This window comes from Equus caballus, chromosome 17 (genome assembly GCF_041296265.1).
Source record: "Equus caballus isolate H_3958 breed thoroughbred chromosome 17, TB-T2T, whole genome shotgun sequence".
NCBI classification, from domain to species: Eukaryota; Metazoa; Chordata; class Mammalia; order Perissodactyla; family Equidae; genus Equus; species Equus caballus.
The window spans coordinates 81536868-81545303 of record NC_091700.1 but is presented as its reverse complement, the minus strand read 5'-3'; the positions used below and the strand labels follow the sequence as shown (position 1 = coordinate 81545303).

At 34.4% G+C, this 8436-nt stretch overlaps 1 long non-coding RNA gene across 1 annotated transcript; it reads left to right on the top strand.

Annotated features, from left to right (window-relative positions):
• Nucleotides 1–4313: 4313 nt before the first annotated feature.
• LOC138918551 (uncharacterized) lies at nt 4314–7690 on the top strand. Its single transcript, XR_011428042.1, has 3 exons — nt 4314–4541; nt 5483–6629; nt 6950–7690. It is a non-coding gene; the product is annotated as an uncharacterized lncRNA (long non-coding RNA).
• The last annotated feature ends 746 nt before the right edge of the window (nt 7691–8436 follow it).

The following is an 8436-nucleotide window of genomic DNA, read 5'->3' as shown; positions in this document are numbered from 1 at the left end:
TGACAAAAGCATCCATACCAATGTGTTCTCCTCCAGGGCTACTCAGTGTCCATATAATAGGTAACATTTAATTTCTAGCATATCCCATTACCCCTGGCTTTGGGTATCTTCTAAACTTTAGCAAAGGCCATGGCACAACTGGACAGCCATGTGGATGCGTGTACTTCATTTTATTAGTTAGAATGCTATCTTTAAAGATTTTAGTTCCCTTGGTTCTGGGAAAGATCAGGAGATAGGAAATGGGTTTTTGATTTTCTTTCACACTTAAATATATGTTAGAACTCAGTTCACTACTCATGAGTCTCTCACATTCTCCTATAGGGACAACATCAGAAGGTGAAAGTATAAAGTGGAGATACACCGAACTCATCCTAAGTTAACGCAATTATTGGTAACGATTTTTAACAACCAAATCAGAAACAAATGCTACATAAACCAGATGGGTCTCAAAACAATAAGCGTGATCTGCTTATCTCCCGGGGAAACTGACATTTGGTTACCCATGATATTGAAACTTCTTTATCATAGAATTACATTTGAAATTGTCACTCAGTTAGAGTTCTATTGTTTAATAGTCTCATTTTTTAATCCAGATATATTTATGCATATGGAGTCTATTTAATAAATTTAATCTGGAACTACAAACATACTATTCTTATCATACAACAATGAAAAGGTTAGAAAATGCTGGATATATTTTAAAGGATGAAAACACATTGGATTAAAAAGTACTTGAGTATTCAGTTGCTTGCTTAGTGAGGGAGGTGTGAAAATGGAAAACTATAAACAGCAACACAAAGGTCCCTTTGCCATTAACATCTGTTACATTCATGGTTATTAATATTATAACCATTTTTCACAGCAGGAATGGTTTCACCTCCCATTTTATATAACAACAAATAATTTGGGAAATGATTAATGAGATTTTTAATTATAGATTGAGTTTATCTTAAAACAATCTGTGCCACTACAGCTGGAAAGAACCAAGCTTTAATTACATCCAGGAGACTCCACGGTGAAGCAAAACACGTCCATTTCAGGTGCCCAGACCTTCTCCGTGCCTGATTCACCTTCACACTTGGCTGCTTAATTCCATTTTTCAGCACACGGGGCTAATGAGGCCACGGTCATGTTTTCACTCCCTGTATGCGCCAGTTAGCTTCCCTCTGTTCCAGTGCTACAGATTGTTTTCCAAAACTTGGCCTGCCAACTCAAAGATTTCTCCACTCATTCACCAGGGAGATTTGGCAAAAAAAAAAAGCATGGAAGATTCATCATAAAATTAAAACTACTGTTGATTGCTTGAGGATGGGGGTAAGAAGCCTTACTTGGAAAAATCAGTGTCATCATATTCTTCAAATTGGCATGTTAATTCAGAGGCTTCTTCTGATCTGATTACTTTTAGTTTTACTTTAAAAAATAATTACTTAAGGGAGGCAGCATAGAAAAAAGAACACTGGACTAGAATTTTGAAACCTAGATTTTATTCTGATCACTTTTCTAAAGTAGCTGCATGACCTTCAACTGTTGTCTAATTAACTACACTCATTATCCTAATCTGGAAGGTTTGAGTATTGACTCAGATAATTGCCCACCAGGTGAGCTCTAAGGGTTTATAATTCCATGACTTAAGATGTCAGGCGTTGGAAGCATTACTGGGCATAAGACTGGAGGCTGGGAAGGGGACCTGATGCATCTTAAAAACCAAACTGTGTCTCAAGCAGATGGTTGTTAGTTGTCAGAATCTCTTGTAGAGCAAAAACGTGCTCCTGTTGACTTACAGCTGCTTCTGTTTTGTAGCACTGGCTTTACTTTTGTTGCTTGCAGGAAGAGTGTGACGTCAGCGATCGGGCTGTGGGGGAGATCTGTGACATTGCTCATGATGAATTTGCTCACTGTCTTTCTTCTGTGTTTCTCGGCAGACTTCTGCCCTAGGCTTGAAATGAATACATTCTTCCCTGTCAAGTTCCTGCAATTATTTTTCAGCATAAACACAGAGCTCTTTTCAGCTATATATCACAACATAACTGTCAGAAGGCAAGTGCCATGTGACAAGAGATATCCCTCCTTAAAATCATTTATTTCTACCCAAAGACATCTTGTTGAGGGGAGAGGTTGCCATGAAGTCTTTCTTATTCATAAAAAAAAAAAAGAACCAGTGTGTTCTTTTTTACTAATTTAAAGAGGAATAAAACTATATTTACAATAAATGTTTATCATAACGACTTAGTGTTTGTTTTGGCAAATATAGACTGCATGAGAATTATAACTAAAGCAGTTTTTCTTGAGGAATATACATTATTATACTTAATAAGAAACAATACCCATTTTTACTTTATGCATAGTAACTGATTCGTGGAGGAGGAATAATTGGTTATGTTTTTATTTGTGAATAAATGAATTTCCATGGCTTGGTGCTTGTGGGACATAGCTTTGTGTACTGTTCCAAACACTTATCAATGTACGTACATAATACAACTACTTCATTTGCTTTCATTCACTTACACACACACACACACGCACGCCATTAGTGGTCATCTTTCCATCTTCTTATCCCTTTTCATTTGTTCTTGCTCCTGCTTATACATAAGAGAAGGAACAACAAGCAGCTTTAAGCTTCTGATTCTGAAACTTCTATTATTTCCTCTAGTTCAACCTGGTTCTGTGTGTGGAAGGAAAATAATTAGTGGTATAGTCTGTTGTCAGAATTTTACAAGGATCCAGCATATTCGTTTTGTATAAATTTGTGGAGAATGTGGTTAAATAATTAAATGGGAAACACCCTTGTTGACGAGGAAGAGTGTTCATGTCCAATTGGGGAAACATGTAGACCAGACCACCCCAGTATGTTTTCTACCATTGAAATTCACTGTACATGATGTCATACTAAGAAAATAATTTTATATTTTTAGGGAGCAGGCAAATGCATTGATTAATTTTAGTTGAGGGTAATATTTTTTTTTTGCATTTTTATGTTGATATGGGGATTAGAGGTCATTAAGTATCTATTTATATGCCTTATGTGGAATTTCACTGAGTAGGAGAAGAGCTAAAACTTTTTATAGTAGCATATACTGATGGTTAATTAAAAATAGGACGACACTCAGATTTTAGAAGGAAATAGGTTTTGGAGAAAGCGTAAATTCTCGGTTGTCAGGACAATCACTAAAAAGGAATGTTAAGATTTCCCCTCCCCCACCCCCACTCCCCAGATCCTTCTTCATGGTGCCATATAGTGAATCAGAGAATACTTATGAGAAATATCTCAAATCTGAATCAAAAGTTTAATACTAAAACACTAAAGCACTCTATTTAAGATTAGGAGATGGACAAGGCTAAAAATCACCTTTATTATCATTATTCTGGAACTAAAGGAAAATGCTGTTATCAAGAAAGAAGCAAGACCTGTAAATATGAAAAAAAGGCAGAGCTGAATTTATTATTCTTAATTGCCTCGATTATGTACGTAGAAAATCTAAAATAATCAAATAAATTTTTTGAAATAATAATCAAATTAAGTAAGGTGGACGGTTAAATTAATAATCAAAAATCAAGAGCTTTTAACATGCACACTCTCATAAGATAAATGATATTTCAGAAGAAAATATCCTATTTCAATAGCAAATAAAAATACTGCAAAGATAGCAGTTCTTTCTTAATCTATCCATTCAAAACAATAACAGGTAACTCACTGAGGGCATGTTTTTTAGAAATTGGCAAAATATGCTAACTTTCTTATGGAAAATGAATTACTTTACTGTGAAAATCTGAAAAATAAGAGCAATAAAGGAACTAGAATCTTAGGTAACAAAATATGTTTTGAAGCAATAATATGTAAAATAAATTTTAAATAACTTATGGATTTTTGTTCTTGTATTTCTTTTTTAAATAAAAATCTGGTCGACAATAAAACATGTTTAGTTTATAAGACATTTTTATGTTTTGGGTATGAAGCATCTGAATATTAAACAAAAAAAATTGTTATTTTAAAGTCTTTATGTCACCAGTATATCAAAATCCTAGCTAGGATTTTGGAGGGCATACAGTTGCTTGCCATCATGTTTAAGGCCTATTTCCATGCTTTTTCTTTAGCCTGTAACCAATCATAAAATTAAGAACCAGGTTTAAATAATTGTAAAAGACAAATGTAAAATTATATCATTATGCTATATTGTGGAATTTGAGCACATAGTTTGTTGCAAAGTTAGTACAGATTTAATTTACTTGCTACATTTCTTAAACAAAGCAGATGCTTGCTCACTGTTTGGGGTTGTGTTTTCTTTGTAAAACAGTAATCGTGCAGAAGAACTGAGAGAACATTCTTGAAAAAGCCTCTGTGCTGACAGGAGTTACTCCATGCCTACTTAATCATCGGAAGGCAGGTGGCATCTATGGCAGAAGATAAATAAACATCGGGGACTAACCATCCTCACCAATACCCACCAGTTCACCTTGTCCTCGATATTTGGAGAAATAACTCAAACTTGACCTTAAATATCAGGGTAAACAATCATATGTGCTTCAAAAAAAGTGTGCCAGAGGTAAGGTATTTTAAAATGAATTTAGTTAACCAGCACTTTCATGGGTTTAAAACCAAAATTAGAGAAAAGGAAGAGAGGATAAACTATTTGAAAAACACAGTAGAGAGTATAAGTAGAGTGTGAAAACTACTGTGGAACAGATTGCTGTTATAATTAGAGACAACATTTCACTCTCCTTTAAATACGAGTCTCTGGAAATTGCTCTGAGTGGCAGAGGGGGAGGCACAGCTGGTGTACAGCTGGTGGGAGTCACAAAGACCATAGCCAGTCAGACATAAACTGGTTAACAAATAAACTAGCTAACTAAGTAAGAGTAGTAACACCTGGCTTTAACCTTAGATGTAAATATGTATTGTTCTTAAGGAAAAAAAATATATAGTCAACTCACCTGAGAGTTTTGATGAAGAATAAGAAAATTCCCACCTGGTACAAAATGTATTGCATGCAGATAATGATTTTTCCAAGTCTTCATTACACAAAGAAGTGAAAAGACTAAATCTAAAAGAATGAGATATTTGAAGATTATAAGATTAATAGGGTTAATTGTAGCTTTCACATTAAATTGTGTCCTTTGTTTTATATAAATCTTGAGGAGAAGTAGTTAAATGCTTGATGATTAATCAAGATCCTCCTCACTGTACTATCAAAAGAATATTGAATGCATGTCCGGGAAGGACAATTCCCACACCCACTTACGGGCATCATCAGACCTCTGCGCGTTCTCTGGAGAATTGCGCAGTCTCAACTCCCTCTCTTATTTTGTCTTGCTACACAAAACAATAAAAATAAAGCCAGACAGATAAAAAAATAAAGAATACATACTTTTTGGCTTAGAGTTGACCCAAATCTCAGAAATAGTGGATCATACATTTTATTCTTTCATCTTTTAATGTTTTTAAATATTAACATATCTATCAGAATTTTCTTTTCTTTTCCCACAGCATAACAGAGAACAGTGCCTACCAGGACATTAGCTGCACAATTGTACAAGCAGACCTATTCTCTAGATTTTCTGAGAGAGGCTGTTATGACATTTGTGAGAGGATTGCCCGAGTGGAGACAAGTGGCCTATAAGAATTCACAGGCTGTAGGTGTTTGTCCTTCCCCCAATCATAGTCAAATGCAGACCAGGAAGCCTGATGGAACTTGCCTCTACAACACACTTGTCACTTTAGTCTCCTTTGCTTCGTTCTGGCAGAGAAGAAAGGGATGTAAAGAACGGCAGACTCTCTGACGGAAATCCAACGCTCAGCCCGCGTTTCTTTTGCATGTACCCCTTTTTCCCTGATTGCTGTTCCATGGGATATGTGTACTTTGGCTTCGTGAGGAAAGGAACCAAACCTGTTCTTGTATTTTAGGGAAATTTTTAGTCACATTTTATACTATGTTTTGCTGGATTTGGTCTAATTAGCAGTTGTGGATAAATTTCTTGTAGAGAAATGAGATGTAGTCATTCTAATCTCATCTCCCCTTTACTTACACATAAAACGAACATTGGCTTTATCTAAATTCCATGTTTTAATAGTTATTAATGTATAAGTGTATCTTGACTACCTCTCCCTACCAATAAAATGATTCCACTTTTATTTTGAAGAATATGCAGTACAAAAGAAATAATGAGGCCAACTTTCTGACAAAAAAGATGTGGAATATAGTGTGACAAGTATATTAGGTCAACAAATGAGATGACTCAAACAATTTTTGAAAATAAAAAGCTTTGCTTAATCTTCTTAGGAACTTTCACTCATCTGCCAGAATAAAATCTTAGCTCGATTCCTCAGGTGAACTTCTTTGAAACCCCAGATGATGTGATATTATGCTCTCTCATAATCCCTCAAATATTTCATATTTATTAATCACATTCTAGTAGCTATATTTCCCATTAGAAAGATTCCTGCATGAAGGCAGAGAAAACATCCACTTCTTGTGCTCTGAACAGGAGTTGGAACATACTGAATATTGATTAAGTATTTACTGATTTATTAATTACTCATTCATTCACTCATTAACTCCACAGATACCTGTGGAGCATCTGCCCCTGTGAAACTTACATTCTAGAAGGAGGAATCAGACAAGAAAAACACGCAAGTAAATCATCTATCTTGTTAGAAGGAGAGTAATGTTATGGGAAAAAGGAAAAACTAAACAAAGTAAGAAGGATTAGGGGTGGACAAAGATAGGTTTTCTAAAAAGAATGTGATTAGAACAAATCTGAGGAGGAGAGCTAGATTTCCGCTTGAATTTGTAATGGAAATTCCATGCTCCGGGCAGAGGAAAGGCAGGAGAACACCTAGCATGTTCAAGGAACAGAAATTGTCTTTGTTAAAATATTATGAAGAATCCAGATTTGTTTAACTTTATCTCCCCCTTCTAACAAGTCTTTGTATATTTTTGGTATGGCTGTACAGATTGATTACCCGTGCACGATTTTCGCAGTTCTGATGACAGGAATCCAAATACTGTCTTCTGACACCTCAGATCTGTTTTCCAACAGAGGCATTCATTTCTTCCATCTGAAACAACCGTGGAGAAAATAGAGTTGAGGGGTAATAGAGCTTAAAATTAACTTTATTAAATTGAATTTCTCCAGAAATGAGGAGACATCTCACTTTTTCTAAAGCCTTCAGGTAAACACTTCCAAAGAGGTATTTTAATAACCATTTAAGCACACAAGGATAGCTGTTCAGGTGGTCTCAGAGAGGATGAAAAATTACATATGTCATTTGCCACAGCAGATACTAAATTACCTTGGTCTACAGAAACTTTTTATTTGCCTAGAAGGTATTTATTTTCCCACTTGAGGTGTTGGAAAAACAATGGCTTAAACTTCCTATGACAGAAAATATATCAATGAAAACTCAGCATTACTTTCATCTTTTATTATATATTCTGTTACTAGTGGCCTTAACTTGCACTGAAACAATGTCAATGGGAACTCAGTATCACTTTGATCTTTTACTATATCTTCTGTTACTATATTCCTGTGTTTGTTAATAGCATATACCAAGGATTTGATCATTTTATTTCTAGCACATTTCTTTAAAATTTCACATGATATATTCAATCAAAAGAACACGGAGTTCACATAGATTTAAATTATCCTTTAAGATTGCTTAATTTGTATTTTACGTGTTATCTTTCTAAGTACTTTCTTTTTGGAGACATTTCAATGTAATCAATCTATAGATCTTTGTTAATGTACTGAAAAAAATTTTATTAATTGAAAAGATTATTTCACTATTACATCTAACATTGAATATCTATACATTTTTATCTTGGGAAATTTGTGATAATTTATACCAATACAGGGAAAAGAACGAAAAAGCAATATAATTATTTTTGTTAATTATTAAAATCTTTTTCAGGGTTAATTCTTATATATAATTCTCTGTATAAAGAAAATTTTTATTTTACATAAAAATCTTAACTCACATAGTGACTTTTTGAATTAAGAATAAGGACAAAACACCTCACACTGTTAGGATGGCTACTATCATAATAACAAGTGTTGGTGAGGATGTGGGGAAACTGGCACACTTGTGCACAGTTGGTGGGAATGTAAAATGGCACAGCCACTGTAGAAAATAGTATGACAGTTCCTCAAAAAAATAAAAATAGGATTACCATATGATCTAGCAATTCTACCTCTAAGTATATACCTAGAAAAGTTGAAAGCAGAGTCTCAAAGAGATATTTGTATACTCCTGTTCATAACAGCATTGTTCACAATAGCTTAAATGTGGAAGAACCCAGGTGTCTATTGGTGGATGAATGGATAAGCAAAATGTATGTACACAAAATCTATACATATATACAATGGAACGTTATTCAGCTATAAAAAGGAAGGAAATTCTGACAAATGCAACAAATTGGATGAACTTTAAGGACATTATGC